The sequence below is a fragment of the Aquarana catesbeiana genome, linkage group LG02 (genome assembly GCF_042186555.1).
Source record: "Aquarana catesbeiana isolate 2022-GZ linkage group LG02, ASM4218655v1, whole genome shotgun sequence".
Classification (NCBI taxonomy): Eukaryota; Metazoa; Chordata; class Amphibia; order Anura; family Ranidae; genus Aquarana; species Aquarana catesbeiana.
In genome coordinates this window covers 197,935,745-197,953,619 of record NC_133325.1, presented here as the reverse complement: position 1 = coordinate 197,953,619, position 17,875 = coordinate 197,935,745, and the positions used below count along the sequence as shown (strand labels likewise).

The following is a 17,875-nucleotide window of genomic DNA, read 5'->3' as shown; positions in this document are numbered from 1 at the left end:
GGACTTTCTAAAGTGTTTTGGTTTTGTTTTTTAGAGGACTATAGCAGATAGCTCTAAGGCTCCCTTCACATCTTGGTGTTCTGAATTGTGGGCGGAATCGCCGCTATTCTGCACTCGATTCAAAATGGCGGCAAATCGTGGGACGCCTATGCGAAACCGGAGATAATAGCACCCTGATCGAGGTGCGATTTTGCTGCAATTAGTCGGGTGACAGTCGTGGTAAAATTGTGATTTTGTTTACGCGATTTTACTGCGATTGTTGCCCGACGAATTGCGGCAAAATCGTGCCGTAATCAAGGGTGCTATTGGAAGTGATGGGGCTCGCACGGGTGTCCCACGAATTGCGGGCAGAATGGTGGCGATTCAGAATGCCAAGATGTGAATGGAGCTTAATTCATGAGATTTAGAATCCCTAGCCCTATCTCAGAATGTTAACAGCTATGTTAATTTTTTATTCAGCAATTGCTAATATAAAACCTCTTCTCAAAGTTGAATTTATACTTTTATGTAATTTCACATGAGCAAAAAACATGGTAATGCAGAATGTATAGTTAACAGCACTAATCTAAGTGTTTTATTTATTCTGTTGCACTCTTTTCCATTGTCTAAGACTGGTATTGTTAGCACTTCTGATGTGATTTTGAAAACTTTAATGTATACAAGAAAGTTCCCCATAATTTGAAAACGCAACATTCATTTAGTGTCTGTAAAATAAAATGGGGTAAAAAGCAGTTTGGTTTCTGCATTTCTTTTATATGAAATATAAATTATATATAAAGATTATAACATACCCAAAATTAAAAATATATCAAAGGCCAAGAGTTTTTTTTTTTCTGGTTTGTGAAGGATGAGGGGGTTATAACCTGTGTCAGGTTTTAGTGGCGGTCTGGTTCTCTGCTAGGAAAGTTCACCCTCTGTTTGTCCTAGTGACTGCTCCTACCCAGTCTAAAAAGGGATAATCCAAAATTTATAGTTGATGCCAGAAAAGGAATAAAGGGGCCATTTTTCTGTTTAAGAAGAAATTTTCCCTTTTAAAGTGTATTTCGACTGTTGCAGCCAAGTTGGGAGAACACCTACTCTTATATTTGCTACGTGTCCCTAGTCGCACACATCTCGTGCTTGTCATAATTAACCCTGTCTGTATTGTGCAGGCAAAGAAAGCAGCTATAGTCTAGTGCAGGGATCTCCGAAGTACGGCCCTCCAAGATCGACGTGTCAAAATTAATTTATTAAGTTCAGTTGCCACTTAAAATCAGGAGGTAATCAGAAGGGGTTCACTCTGTGAAGTCCATGCTTGAAATCCAAAGCTGCAAATAGAGTGAAACTAGCCAGGCGGGATTGCTAATAAAGATCAGTGAGGGGAGAGGTCTGGTGCAGCAGGAAATCACTCCACCCTGCTCCCTGTAAGGATTCTCTCTCAGCTGCACCTGTGCACAGCATGGACATGGCTGGCAATAGGCTGCTACTTCCATTTCCTCCAGTGCCAGCACATCTCTCCCTGCTGGTCATTATTAGTGATTTCCCCCTGGCTCTTTTCACTCTGCTTGCAGCTTTGGAGAGCTAAGGTCTCACGCATGGACTTCAGATTAAACTCGTTCGTGATTCCATCCCAATTGTAAGTGGCAATCTAGGACTTTATGAATGAAATCTGACAAGTGGATTTTATGCACTAGGATATAACTACTTTCTATGACTGCAACATGTTGGGCCTTTTCCGGTCCTCTATCTGACCTTCAGCTGCATGATCAGTTTTGTGGTTTTATACCCCACAGTCTCTTACACTGGTATTTCTTGAAGTGCCCGTATTTTTGCCTTTTTTGTTGTATGTGTGTATATATATATATATATATATATATATATATATATATATATATATATATATACATACATACACAGTGGGGACAGAAAGTATTCAGACCCCCTTCAATTTTTCACTTTTTTGTTATATTGCAGCCATTTGCTAAAATCATTTAAGTTCATTTTTTTCCCTCATTAATGTACACACAGCACCCCATATTGACAGAAAAACACAGAATTGTTGACATTTTTGCAGATTTATTAAAAAAGAAAAACTGAAATATCACATGGTCCTAAGTATTCAGACCCTTTCTCGTGACACTCATATATTTAACTCTGGTGCTGTCCATTTCTTCTGATCATCCTTGAGATGGTTCTACACCTTCATTTGAGTCCAGCTGTATTTGATTATACTGATTGGACTTGATTAGGAAAGCCACACACCTGTCTATATAAGACCTTACAGCTCACAGTGCATGTCAGAGCAAATGAGAATCATGAGGTCAAAGGAACTGCCTGAAGAGCTCAGAGACAGAATTGTGGCAAGGCACAGATCTGGCCAAGGTTACAAAAAAATTCTGCTGCACTTAAGGTTCCTAGGAGCACAGTGGCCTCCATAATCCTTAAATGGAAGATGTTTGGGATGACCAGAACCCTTCCTAGAGCTGGCCGTCCAGCCAAACTGAGCTATCGGGGAGAAGAGCCTTGGTGAGAGAGGTAAAGAAGAACCCAAAGATCACTGTGGCTGAGCTCCAGAGGTGCAGTTGGGAGATGGGAGAGAGTTGTAGAAAGTCAACCATCACTGCAGCCCTCCACCAGTCAGGGCTTTATGGCAGAGTGGCCCGACGGAAGCCTCTCCTCTGTGGAAGACACATGAAAGCCCGCATGGAGTTTGCTAAAAAAAACACCTGAACGACTCCAAGATGGTGAGAAATAAGATTCTCTGGTCTGATGAGACCAAGATAGAACTTTTTGGCCACCAACATTTACCATCCAACCTGACAGAACTGGAGAGGATCTGCTGTGTGTACATTAATGAGGAAAAAAATGAACTTAAATGATTTTAGCAAATGGCTGCAATATAACAAAGAATGAAAAATTTAAGGGGGTCTGAATACTTTCCGTCCCCACTGTATATGTACTGGGTAGGCAAATCTTCATTATCAATTTTAACTAGATTTGAACACTCTCTGTCCTAACAATAGGTTAAAGGTTTGGAGTATAGGCTTCTTGCATTGTATATTAATGAGGACAGACTCGCTATAAAGCAGCCCATAGAGTTGTAATTTTGTTTTCATTCAACCAAAGGGATGGATGGGGATGTGAATGAGGGAATCCTCCCTACTGAGGTATTGTATCCCCCCCCCCACATAATTTTTTTCCCCGCTTACCTTTTACTGTCTTCTACACAGTAAGCATATTCACCTATCCAGCAGGTCCAGCATTGAGCTGCTGGGATCCTCCTCTCTGCAGCCACTGCACAGGTCTGGCGCCGCCATGTTGTCTGTGACAGCTGCTGACTCTTCCGGGTGCAGGCACAGATAGGCCCGCCTCCCTCCTCTTCGGTGAATGGAACTGAACGTTATGCGTCCCAGGAGGTACCGGGGGCACCAGATCATTCGCCTAAGCGAGTTCCGGAAACCGGGGAAGGGGGGTGTGCCAAGCCTTTGATGAATAAACAGAGTTCCAGGACAACTGAGGCTCTCGTGCACATTGCTGGATCTACGGATGACTGTGGGGGGGGGAGAAGCACATGGAAGTTTTTTTTTCTTCAAGCATGGAGTGAATTAAGGTAAAAAAAAAAACTTCAGTCTTTACTACCACTTGAACTTGGCAGTGGTGATAAATTTATGGCCGATAAATTTATATGTAGTTTTAATAATTATAAAAAATTATGTATTCCTTTATTAGGAATAATTTGATATGCGTTAGTTTTTAATTTATGGGTGAGAAAAGGGAACTGTGATAAACTGTCTTTTTAAACATAGAACATGAATTTGCCACTTAAGATTTTTTGTTAGGCTTTTGTGATTACATTTTTAGATTACTGGTTTTATAACGGGAACTGGCACTTTCTAAAACTGCTTCCTTCTCCCCCTGCTGTTTGTCTTGAAAAAGAAAACGTTAAATAGGCTCCTCTTGCTGTGAGGAGGATGTCTGCTAAGCAACAGAGAATAGGAGCTTTCTAAACACAGATGAGTACATAGCATTGATTGCCGTAGTGCCTATTTTCATTTACTTAAATACTGTAGGCTGGCAAAAAAATGTTTGGTATTGTCTACTGTAAACAAAAGTAACCTGGTCCTTGCTTACCAGTCCACGTTTTGAGAGGAACAGGTTATTTAGAGATGGATTATTGTAAAAAGCTTGTACATATGGCATATTGTGGTGAATTATGCTTGAAGGACAGAAAAAGAGCTAAGGAATATACCTGAAGAGGAGCAGCATTTAACTTTGGTCAACATGCATTGGTAGTAGGAGTTTTCTGATTCAGTGATCTGGAATAGGCATGCATCAAAGAAAAGTAATAATTCAGTATCCGCGTACTTGTTCTGGGTCAGTGACTAAAAGATGTAAAGCCGGAATGTCAACATTTTTTTTTTTTTTTTTTTTCTTTTAACATTCAAGATGATCATGTAATTTAACGAGGACCTAAACTCAAAAAGTGAAGATTTACTAAATTATAGGGATTATCTAGAACTGATAATTATGCCTAAGCAGTATGCTGAAAAATCCTAAATTTTTCTTAAAATACTCCTGAAAAATAGTGCGCTTCCTGATAGGTCACATTACCGACCTGTTGCCAATTAAGTTAATTAAGCTGGCCTTACATTATACAATTTCATTATTCAATTTCCTTTAGATTTACCTTCAACTATGTAGTACAAGGGCCTGCCTGATTTCACACAAATTGTGTTTAGATTTGACCTCATATTACAAGGTTTTGGTAAATCTAAAGGAAAACTATAGAAGAAAATTGTATGATGTATGGCCAGCCTTAGTTTCAAATTGTTCTTCCAGCTATTCCTTGTTAGTACCATTTACTTTGCCAGCTTTTTTGTTGCCCTGTCCCAACTTTTTTTGAGAGACCTGTTTCTGCCATAAATTTCAAAATTATCTTTTATTTTTTTTTCAGAAAATTTTCCATTGTCAATAAAATAATGGGTTTGAGATTTTCAAATCGTTGCATTTTGTTTTTGTGTAGATTTTACACAGTGTCCTAACTTTTTTGGAATTGGCGTTGTACTACCTCAGGATTTCTACAAAGACCTTCCTGCTTCTCACTCTTCCATTGCTAGGTAGATCTGACAAGTTATCATTTGAGTTTTTAGTTTAAAGCTTAGGGCTCCTCTCTTCCTTGTTAAGGTGCATACCAACAGATCTGTTTAGTGGTTTATGGGCTTTTCAGCATAAAGCATATGTTTCTCAGATTTGCAAGTCTACCGCCTGGCTTTTATTTATGTGTTTGCTAAGTTCTAAGTATAGTAGGACAATGGTCATCAACCCTGTCCTCAGGGCCCACTAACAGGCCAGGTTTGCAAGATAACTGAAATACATCACAGTTTATATAATTTGCTGCTCAGTGATTGCAGTATTCTAGTCTGCATCTCCCCAAGGTAATACATGAAACCTGGCCTGTTAGTGGGCCCTGAGGACAGGCGTGATGGCCACTGTAGTAGGAGACACAGGTCCCTTCCCTTAGTTCTTATGATCTCCTTTGAGATGTTTCAGAAAATCCCAAATTTTGGGTTGTCCCCAGAACAGTAAGACAAGTGGAATCTTCCAATGGGGACACTAATTCTGGTGACCACTAGGAATTGCCTCATTGGAGCATTTTCTCTCACTTCCTGTTTTGGCTATAGGACGGGAAGTGGTGGGAGATCTCCCGCTCCTCTCACACTTTTGATGATAATGGAAAACATGACAAATTGAGAGGGTGAATCTCCCTAACGGGGACACAGATAGCAATAATGTATGATATCTTTTGTGGTCTTAAATTGCATGTACTACAGTGATAAAAAGGGTGGGACTTGCTCATTCTACCTAGAAGTTGAGCAAAATTTTGCCGAAATATCAACACATTGAATGCTACTGGGTTGGTATACAGTTGTGACCCCATATTAGGATTTGCCTGAGCAAGGATCCTTCATGGCAGGTATTATTTTAATGAAGGCTTCAGGTTTAAAAATATTTAAGCAACTTTTGAAATTGAATTAATGCTTTTATGCAAATATGGTGCTTTGGTTTTAGAGCTATCTTATTTCTTTTTTTTTCTTTTGCAAGAAAAAGTAAAATGTGTAGTATTGGGTCCCAAATGGCTGGCTACCAAACTAATGCTGGCCATACACTATACGAAAAATCGTCTGAAAAATCGTTCATATAGACACTTCGTTCGTTTTTCGGCAAGTTAAAGGGCACAAATCGATAATCGTTTGTGACGTTTTTGTGGGAAAAAAACGAACGGCAAGTTTGGAAAATTTCTGCCGAACGTACGATAAATTGCAAGGTTAATGTGTTTCCCGTCCGAACTGTCTGCACTAGGTATATGTAAAAAAACGAACAAAAAATTATTCATTTATGTCCACTGAACGATTTATCGGTCATTACATGATGGCACGATCGTTTGCGGTCACAGTCGAGCGTTCGTTTTTCGAAAATGTGTTCGGCAGATTTTTTGTATAGTGTATGGCCAGCATTAGACTGTTTAACCTACATAAAACATCATGCTATATGATGAAGTGCAAATATGCAAAATGTGCAAAAAATTGTAGCTTTATTACAGAATTAAAGATAAACCACCCCCATTTATGGGTAATGTCTTATGGCATCAAAGGTGTAATTTTCCAATAGAATTTATATATGGTCTTGTTTGTCGTAACAATTTAAAAGTGAATGCATAATTAAAGGGAGAAGTACAGCCAAAATGGGTCACAGGAGAGCAGTTTATTTCTCACTCCTGTGACCCGTTTTCAGCAGAGAGCGGGCTGAAATCACAGAGTTGGTCCAGGTTCGGGCGTCATCACGGCCATTGAGTTGGGATTCGCCCAGATCCCTGGACCGGCACCTGGCTCAGGCTCTCAGAGCCTGAGCCAACTTCTCCAAGCCCCTGTACAGCTCAGCGCTCCAGTAAACATGCTGGGGGGGGGTTGGTGCCAGAGCTGAGAGCCACTGACTGACAGTCAGCAGCTCTCTGCTGATGGAGCTGTGAGAACTGAGCAATTGGCGGTGTTCGATCGCTTGGTTCTCAGTGTTAGAGGCGACAGGGGACCTAGGTAAGTATGCTACTAAAAAAACAAAACCCCATACAGCTTTTAAATACAGTGGTGATCTGCATTAATATAATAATCAGACACTTAATGGAGATGACGACAAATGTGATTATGCATAAATTCCTAAGGGCAAAAGAGGTCTGTTTGTTATTTTTGTACAAGAATATTCAGATTTGTTCTGTTTGCAGTTCTGTTTGTAAACAGCCATTTGTTAGCAGTATTTCAAAAGGGGAACATGATTCTAAGGAGGTCATGATAAAATTGCAGAACAGTTGTGGTTGCTGCTTCTTATTTCTTCGTCACAATCCTCTCGGCGAAACGTGTACAGCCATGGTTTGGACTTTCAGATCTGTTGCCTCCTAGGCCAAAAGCAGCTGGCAATCTGCTGCAAAATGTGTGTTCTTTTTCTTTGTATTAAATATTTTTATATAAAGTATACACATGCTAGTGTTCTCAGTTCTCTTTTTCCATAAGGCTGCTTTGAAGACGCTTAAGATTGACTTTCACATTCATTCTATGCTGACATCAACACTTGACTAAGATTGGTTAATTTAGGGCGGCTTCCCACTGAGTCGCTGCACTTTGGCCACAGCGCAGTGTACACTTTAGCTTTAAGCAAATGTACGAAAATGACAGAACATAATAGTAGTCTATGACAAAGCGCAGCTTAACCCACACCAAAACCACGTAACATAATAGTAATCTATGACAAAGCGCAGCTTAACCCGCAGCAAAACCGTGGGTACATTGCGCTGCAACCAAAGTGCAGCGGGGTAGTGGGAAGCCGCCCTTAGGTGACAGGCAGACAATACTGCTATCTGATGGCAAATCCAACCACCTTGTAGAGCAAGGGTGTCCAACCTTTTGACCTTCCTGAGCCTCGATGGAAGAAGAGCAATTGTTTGTTTAATCGTACATCACGGGACATAGAGCCATAGTAATTACTATGTGGGTTATAGTCCACCTTCAGGTGCTGGACACTGGCACACCCTAAACAGGAAGTTGCCTCCCTATATAACCCCTCCCACTACTGGGAGTAGCTCAGTTTTTTTGGCAGTGTCTAAGGTATTGGTCACGAGTGAAGATGTGCTGTGCTGAGCTCCTCTGGAGCAATCTTTGCTGGGGCTAGCTATGCAGCCGGATCCATTCAAAGTGTCTTTTAGGCCGAATTGAATGGTACCCGGGCCTCGTATCCGAAGAAACAAGGTTTTGCCTGTAACGCTTCTCTTTTTAGAGAGCTGGACCCCGGAATCCAGTACTTTTGGTATTAAGGCAATAAAGTTTTACTGGCGGGTTGCTTTTTACATGTCCAGGATTGTGGGTTCCCCGAGGGTCCCCGGTTCCTGAAGGTTTGTTAACGGAACCCACCGTGAAGGGTGAAGCTTGGGTCTGTTGGTTTTACCACAGAAAACCCTGCGGCGGGAAAGGCAAGTGGAGTTTTTCGAAGGAATTTTTAAAGTTTATTATGAAATGTCTTCTTTAAAGTAAATGTTGTCATGCCTAAGTGTCACCACTGGGGGCTGTATGGAGCACATACCTTCTCATGCTTTGCTCAGAGTCAAGCTGTGTCACAGAGACAGCAGACTTTTTTTCCTTCAGCTAGCAGGCAGACCTCCGGTAAGTTTGGGGGGGTTTGCTTCCTCCAGACACCCCTAGCTGAGTTGAACTCTTCCCCTCTTCAAGAGGCTGAGTATAAGGGAGAACTAAAAACGATCTGCAATGCCATTTTCTTTCACCGCCCCTACATGGCGGCGGCTTCCAGGTCTCCTCCACGCCATCCCTCCCTCACTCAGCCGATCCCGTTGGATCGGAGGCCCATGCTTGCGTGGGAAAACCCTTTTTTTGAAATAGAAAGGAGGTGGAGCACGATGCGAAGGTGGGGTTTAGCAGGGCATTGGCGTCCTCCAACATGGGAGTGTGTTTTTTTAAAAAAGAAGAAAAACTCCATTTATGCTGGCTGCAAAATTGTCAGAGAAACATAAGAGCAAAGAATAGCATGAAAGAGGTTTTGGTGATGCAGGCATTTCCTATTTGACACATTTACTATTTGCATCAGGTTGAGCAATTAATAGCAGCGACAGTAGCTGGACTATTGCCCAAGCAGTGGATGCGATTTCTTCTGGTAGTACCTCTGCTTTGTGTATCGGGCTATGGTCAGAAACACCCCCAAAAAAGAGCTAAAAGGTTCTCCCTCAAGCCCTGGAAAGCCTACTCATCTCTACAAATGGCATTCTTCCCTGTGAGGGAGTGGCTGGTCAGAGTGAGCATCAGGGCCGTGAAATGTCTGCAACTGTTAACACTGCAGCCCCTGTTTATTTTATGATAATGTAAAAAAAAAAAAAAAAAAAGTTTAGCGACTTTAATTGCATCCCAGTGTGGGTCAAAATGCGACAGGTTCTCTTCCATTGCCCAGGACCCTCAAACTGAGGAACTAGGGTCAAGAGAAGATGAATTCCCTCAGGGGACCGTGGTGAGGCTGATGACTCCTCTTCTGAGGTGTCAAATGCGGGAGAATCAGCTGTTCCAATCTTAAGGTTGATGGTGCAATTTCTTGCTGAATGATCGCCTCACATTTATGCACTCTTAACTGAGTGTTTGGGTTCACTAAAGCCTCCTCAAGCTATGCATGCTTTTTCCTGTCCATGGCTGGAAAAGCTTTTTTTGTATCCGAGAGGATCACCCAGATAAGCATTTTTGTCCCTCCTGAAAAGTTTTCACACTTTATCCTATGGTGGAGGAAATTCACTAAGTAGGGTATACCAGCAATTAACGCTGCACTAGCCTCTGTGAATAAGTTTGACTTGTCCGGCAGACAATGCTCAAATGCTTAGGGATCCAACGGATAAAAAGGTGGAATTCCCATTAAAAAAAAACAAAACACTTTTTTTCTCTGGCAGATTGAGTGTCTCAGTCTGCGCTGACAATAATTGCTTAATCATTGAGAGACCAGTTTAAACAGCTGTTCATGGTTATCCTGCTCAGCAGGCCCAGGTGGCAGCTTTATGTTTGCAATAGCTGCTTTGAGAGATTCTATCCTTCAGGCCTTGCGCCCTTCGCTAAGCACCTTGTAAGAAGCTCCTGGCTAGTCTTCCTTTTTGCAGTGAAACAGCTATTTGGGGATGTTTTGGATAATACATCCAAAGAAATTCTAGTGGAAAGCACCCCTTTTGCTATTTAAGAAAAGGAGTAAATGTATGTTCATTTTAAAGCTCCTTCTCCTGTTCCAGAGGCATCAGCCTCCAAGCAGTCACAGCGGTTTCCACTGTCAGGTTCAATCGAATAGGGGGAATTCTTCTGCAGTTCTCAAGGATCTGGCAGGAAGAGTGTTGAGACGAATGGGGGACTTCCTCAATAGCTCCAGGGTACAAACTGGAGTTCCAAGAGTTCCCATCTCCTCGTTTTCTCAGATTAAACATTTCTAAGGATCCAGAGAAAAAGAAAAAAGTGATCATGGGGGTCCCCATGTAAGAACAGAGTTTAGGGTTTGATTCAGACCTTTTTTTTTTCACGGTGCCATATCTGAATGGATCTCAAAAATCTAAATTCAATTCCTGAATATAACCACTCTTTTTTTTCATTTGGAGTCAATCCAAATCAGTTATCTCCATCCTACAAGGAGGAGAACTTCTGGCGTCAATCGACATCAAAGATGCATACCTCCATATGCCTCGCTCACTAGTAATATCTACTTTTCAAGGTGGAAAATCTTCATTTTCAGTGTGCAGCTCTGCTTTTCGGTCCAGCTACTGCACCTTGAGTGCTTACAAAGGTTCTAGCCAGATTAAGGGCCCAAGGTATAACGATTAGGGTTTACCTAGTTGATCTGTTCTTGATAGATCAGTCGGTAGCCCGCTTAGACCAAAGTATGGTCACCACATTCAACTACTTGGAATATCTCGGTTGGATTCTCAACCTAGGAGAAATCTTCTTTAAAACCATGAAGAAGGCTAAAATACTTTGGTCCGATCATAGGTACACCCAGAAAAGGGTATTCTTACCCCAGGCAAAGATCAGCACCATAAAGGAACTGATTTAGGTGGTCGAAGCAAGATGAATTTCTTCTCTTCAACTTTGCATGAGGTTGTTGGGAAAGATGGTGGCTTCATTTAAGGCTGTTCCTTATGCTCATTTTCATTCGAGACTGCTGCAAAACAGTATCCTATCGGCTTGGAACAAAGGGTTCAAGCTCTACATTCCCAATGTGTCTGACTCCACCTGATAGCTCCCGATCTTGTCTGATTTTGTAGGCTAAGCAGGGTCGGGCCTGGTTAGTACCCGGATGAGAGATCACCTGGAAATACCAGGTGCTGTAGGCTGGGTGCGCTAGAGCCTCAGTTTATGGTTAATATCCAAAAATCTACTAAGGGGAAAATCCTTCCTTCAGTTACCTGGGAAGTGGTAACAACATGTGCCAACCTCTTTTGTTTAGGTTGGGGAATAGTCCTGAAAGAGGCAACTGTCCAAGAGAAGTGGCCCAGATCAGAAATGACCTTTTCTATTAACATTTTAGAAGCTCTTGGTCCTGAGGGCCTGAATGTTCAGTTTACGGTATTGTCTTGCCAGGATTCAATCCGACAATGCCACAGCAATGGCCTATATTAATCACCAAGGGGGCACAGGAAGTTGTGCGGCCCAGAGAAAGGTGAATCATATCCTATCTTGGGCAGAAAACAATGTACTTTGCCTATCGGTAGTCTTCATTCTAGGAATAGAAAATTGGCAGGCGGACTACTTGAGTCGCCAGCAGTTGTTCCTGGGAGAATGGTTCCTTCACCCCAAAATCTTCCTGTCAAAATTGGGGGATCCCAGACATAGATCTGTTTGCGTCCAGGTTCAACAAAGAAATCGACAACTTTGTGTCAAGAACAAAGGATCCGTTAGCATGCCGAACAGATGCCTTGCTATTCCCGTGGAATCGGTTCTCGCTGATTTATGCATTCCCTCCTATTCTGCCTGCGTCCACGACTTCTTTGCAGAATCAAGCAGGAAGGGAAGTCGTTGATTCTTGTGGCCCCCCAGTGGGGCCCAGGAAATCTTGGTATGCGGAGATCGTAAAGATGGCAGTAGGGCACCCATGGACCCTACCATCATGGCCAGACCTTCTGTCACAAGGTCCGGTGTTCCATCCTACTTTACAAACGCTAAATTTAATGGTCTGGCTATTGAGACCCACACTCTGAAGAAACATGGGCTGTTAGGTTCAGTAGTTTCTACCTTGGTTAATGCAAGGGAGCCGGCCTCCATAATTATATATTATGGAGTCTGAGAAACATATGTCGCCTAGTGTGAAACCAGGAGTTGCACGCCAGGATATAGGTCAAAGGTAGAATCCTTGACTTTCTGCAGATGGGGTGTGAAATAAGGCTGGCCTTGAGTGCTTTACAAGGACAGATCTCGGCCTTATCGGTATTATTTCAACGACCACTTGGTTCGCATTCTTTGGTTCGTAACTTTATTCAGGGGGTAACATGGCTTAATCTCTGGTTAGGTAACCCCCGAACCCTTGGGACTTGAATTTAGTTTTGTTGTCATTACAAAACAGCCTTTTTTTGGACTGATACAACATATTTCCTTGGTCCTTTTTTGACAAGGAAACTATTTTTTCTGGTAACCATATCTGCTGCAATAAGGGTATCAGAATTGGCTGCTCTTTTTTGTCAGGAGCCATATTTTTATTGTTCACAAGGATAAGGTAGTATAGCGTCCTCATCCTAACTTTTTACCGAAGACAATATCAGGTTTTTATCTAAACCAGGATATTGTTCTACTGTCATTTTTCCAGAACCCTGTTCTATGAAAGGAAAATCCCTAAATTCTCTTGATGTGGTGAGAGCAGTCAAAGTCTACTTTAAGGCAACTGCTCAGATTCGGAAAACGGCTGTTTTGTTCGTGCTTCCTGAATGTCCTAAAAGAGGACAGGTAGCATCGAAATCTACTATTTCTAAATGGATTTGACAAGTAATCGTTCAAGCTTATGGTTTAAAGAGGTAGTTCTACCCTCTCAAATCAAAGCGCACTCGTCTAGGGCTGTTAGTGCTTCGTGGGCAGTACTTCACCAAGCCTCCATGGCTCAAATCTGCAAGGCCGCAACTTGGTCTTCAATCCATACATTTTACCAGATTCTATCTGGTGGATGTAAAAAGACATGAGGATGTCGAATTTGGGCGCAGTGTACTTCAGGCAGCAGTATAAATCCTCTGATCTCATGGTGCCCTACTTTGGTTGGGTCTCCCTTCCCTCAGTTGGCATTGTTCTGGGACATCCCACATAGTAATTACTATGGCTCTGTGTCCCATGATGTACGATTAAAGAAAATAGGATTTTTATAACGGCTTACCTGTAAAATCCTTTTCTTTTGAAGTACATCACGGGACACAGAGGTCCCGCCCCTTTTTCTAGTATACACGTGTATAGCTTTGCTACAAAACTGGGATACTCCCAGTAGTGGGAGGGGTTATATAGGGAGGCAACTTCCTGTTCAGGGTGTGCCAGTGTCCAGCACCTGAAGGTGGACTATAACCCACATAGTAATTACTATGGCTCTGTGTCCCATGATGTACTTCAAAATAAAAGGATTTTACAGGTAAGCTGTTATTAAAAATCCTATTTTTGTGCCGCATATAAAACACACTAACAAGGATAGATGATCAGAAAAAGTTGGCCAGATCGCAAGTTAACGATCACTGATATAGACAATGTACCTGTTTAAGTTATACAACTTCATTCTTTTTTGTACATTTTTTTTTATTATTATAAAAGTTAAAGAGGGCAACATAAAACCTAGTGTGATATTTGACACTGTTTTTGATAAGCTAATGCATCAATATCTGGTTCGATGGATGTAGTAGCAATTCATAATAAATTCCTTAGGTGCTCTAATTGGGTATTTTGGTTCTAATTTTGTCCTTTCTGTGCTTCATCCTTGAAAATAGTCACTCACAAATCTATGTGCTGCTGAAAAACTGATGCCATAAATAAGGCGTGATTGTGAAGAGTGGGATTTTTTTTTATTTGGGTAGATAAAACTTCTAAAAGTCCTGTAAAAAGACACTGTCAAATTTTTTTACGGCCGCATGTGTTCGCTAGGTGTAAATGCATTTACAAAAACTTCCAAAAAAACGACATTTTTAGGTAAGTTTACGATTGTGTCCGGACACATTTAAAGGCCGTCTTTGGCCGCAGATTGGTCACCTCTGCTTCAGAGTTTAGGGGAATCCCTGTAATAAACCTTTCCTGACATAAAACACAATAAACTAACCTTATCTGTTGATAGTCAGCATGATCATATGCCAGTAGGTCCTGCTTCATTGAGATTCACAGCTTCTGTATTCTCAGTAAGTGCAGAAAGGGCACAGAATTCCACAATGTTTTGTGGACATCTTAGCAACCTACTGAGAGGTTGCTGCATTTAAATAAGAATTCCATTGGTTTTTCCTGATTTCAATCTCAGGCCCTACTAAGGGCCCTTTTTTATGGTGCTCTACTAAGCGCCCTTTTTTATGGTGATTTAATGAGTCCCCACTGTCCACCCAGGCTACAACTCTACAAATCCAATCTTCCATACAAACGTATTTTGCTGTCAACGTCCGCTCGGTCGCATTAGCTGTGTCCCTGTGGGAAGCCCATAAGGCTACAGTTCGGGGTCATATCATTCATCTTGCTTCAGCGCGTAAACGGGACCGAGAGCATCGCATCCCAGAGCTCCAGTCTCTTCTGACGGCCGCAGATGCACTTTGGAAGGCATGTCCCACTGCTACACATAGAAAAGCTTGCGACACCCTGGCAACAGAGCTTGATCTTCTCTCCACCTCCCGAGCCGAAAAAACCCTACAGTGGTCTAAGCACAGGTACTATACCTGTGTAGATAAACCAGGTCCTATGCTGGCCAAGAAACTAAATTCGGTGGAAAAACCGTATAAGCCTGTTCGACTTCAGACGAGAACTGGGGGGTCTTGCCTCTAATTCTGAGCAAATCCTATCTAGATTCCTCACTTTATACTAAACCAGGTCTATTTCCCTTACAGCAAGCGGAACAGTTCTTCCGCGACCTAAACCTTCGCTTTCTGGTGTGGCGCACATGAAGCTCTCAACGCAAGCATATCAGAAGCTGAAGTTCTCCAGGCAATCAAGTCCCTGAAGCCCTCTAAGGCTCTGGGCCTGGACGGATTTTCCAGTCTTTACTATAAGCCGTTCCCTGTGTTGTTAGCGCCTCACCTTGCTAACTACTTCAACGCTTTAAAGCAGGGCTCCTTGCCCTCTCCTGATGCTTTAAGGACCTATATCACAATGGTCCCTAAGAAGCCAGAGGATGCTAGTGAACCCCAGGCTTTTCGACCGATATCGCTTCTGAATGAGGACCTGAAGATCCTAGGTAAAATCCTGAGCGCTCGCATTATTCAATATATAGGCCACCTGATCCACAGGCATCAGGTGGGTTTTGTCCCAGGGAGGCAGGCTGGCGGCAATGTCCGCAAAGTGGTTGATCTTATTCATCTTATGCAGCATCAGAAAATCCCGGGCTTCCTTCTTTAGATATTTATAAAGCCTTTGACACCTTGTTGTGGGAATACCTGCAATTTGTGCTCTCTTGTTGGGGTTTTGGAGAAGCTACGGTCAAATATGCCGGGTACTTTTCATGACCCTTCTATATCCACAGGGGCATGAGGCAGGGGTGCCTCCTTTCCCCAGCTTTGTTCCTTTTGGCCTTGGAACCCTTAGCACTTCGCACAGACTGGAACGTGACTGGAATCACCTATGCAGGCCATGAGTTCAAGTTAAGCCTCTTTGCTGACGATGCTCTTCTGACTTTGACTAATCCCCTTACTACCCTTTCCAACGTGTTAAGCCTCTTGACACATTTCTCGTCCATTTCGGGCCTCTGTATTAACTTAGAGAAATCCGTAGCTCTAAATGTCTCCCTAGACCCTGACCTGGTTGCACGCCTGCAGTCCCACTTCCCTTTTCGTTGGACAACCAAATACATTGAACATCTGGGAGTCTGACTGACCCCCACGTACTCCTCTCTATTCTCTGTTAATTACTATCCCCTGCTTAGATCCTTGACCACTCTTCTGCAGACATGGCAATTTCCACATCTGTCCTGGTTAGGTCAAATCCACTCTGTAAAGATGACGGTCTTACCAAAATTCCTGTACTTTTTCTGCACCTACCAGTACAGGTTCCACCACATTTTCTCTGCCTACTCCAGAGTAGGATCATGCTCTTTATCTGGGCTAATAACGCCCTAGAATTTCTAAGGCTAACCTTTTTATACATAGATTGCAAGGTGGTTTGGGGGTTCCCCATGTCTCCTAAGTACCAACTGGCAGCTCAGATCCCCCAATTATCACTACTCCATGCTTCCTTCAATGTCCCTCCTATGGGTACTTTTGGAGCTCCCTAATTGTGCCCCTCTTTCTATGCAAGCCATTCCTTGACTTCCCCAGAAACTTCAGCCAATGTCATTGAGCCCTCTCATGCTACATAGCTTAAAGTTGTGGGACTCTGTAAGCTATTCAAGCTCCCTTATGTTACCCAGACATGCCATTTGTTGACTACGTGTACTCCACTGATGTGGTCTGCATTCTGTGAATCCTATGAACGCTCCCCAGGCATAATTCTTTTGTTTTCTTCAGATCTAGCACTGGATAACTACGCTCCGACGTACCTCCTTCCCGTTCCAGACATCCCCCTTTCGAACATATCTGTCTACATGCCCCGGGTTCCCTGGGCCGTATCTCCAGCCTCTATGCAGCTTTGAATGGTCATTCATCTCTCACCTCACTCTCCTATGTGTCCCAGTGGGAATGAGATTTGGGACCTGGAATCGATTTTGCGGACTGGAGCAAGGCCTGGTCTTCCGTAGCTAAATGTTCCTTTAATGCTGCCATCTTGGAGGCAGCATACAAAGTGCTGTTGCAGTGGTATTGGGTTCCAGCACGTATTGCCCATGCCAACCCGACCTCTAGCAATTGCTGTTTCCAGCAATGTGGCCATCGTGGGCATGTAATTTACACCTGGTGGGTTCCTGGTCCCGAGTGTTTGGTTTGTTGTTTTCTCTGTTCCATTTTAATGTCCGTAAAGAGGCCAAATTTGCACTATTACATTGCCCTATCCTGGGTTTGTTTGCTCGTCAACAGAAATTGGCCACCTATCTGTTTATAGTAGCCAAAAGGACGATCACTCAAGCATGGGAAAAAAAATCGGTTCCCTTTTAGGAAGTGAAAAACCGCTTGATGTCTATGATGGTCATTGAGCAAATGTCTAGTAAATTCAGACACACATGCCAATTTCCTTAACGTTTCGGAACCATGGCTGGCATATGCCTTCCCTGAACTCCCTCTGGCTAGTATAGATCGTCTCTGACTGATTTCCTGGGTGACCCCGGGTCCCCTTCTCCTTCTCTCTCTTTCCCCTACCCCACTTTTCCTTATTCTCTCCATCTCTTTATTTCTCTCTTGGTTTTCCTTCTCTTACCAGGGCTTTTAGCCCTTTTCAATTGCTAACAGATGCCCAAGACGATCTTAATGCAGAGTTAATGCATTTTTGTCCTGGTTATTCCTGCACTTATGGGGTTTACCCCAAATTACGTATGTTGCAATCGGGATTTCTGTGGCCGTTTAAATAGGAGGCTTCCCTCCTCTTTTTATGTTGTATTTTTTTTTTTGTATCTTATGCGCCAATTCTAGCCTCTGACATTGTTGTATGTTTAACACTATTTCTGCAATAAGAAAGTAATGAACCGAAAAGAAGAATTCCAAGCATGGCATTTTTTACATAGGTCCAGCTTGAACCAATTTAACTTTGCA

The 17,875-nt window shown here is 42.6% G+C and overlaps 1 protein-coding gene across 1 annotated transcript in view; it reads left to right on the top strand.

Moving 5' to 3' along the window:
- Positions 1–17,875, top strand: part of GTF2F2 (general transcription factor IIF subunit 2) — a 458,542-nt gene that overhangs the window by 115,480 nt on the left and 325,187 nt on the right. The window lies entirely within an intron of this gene.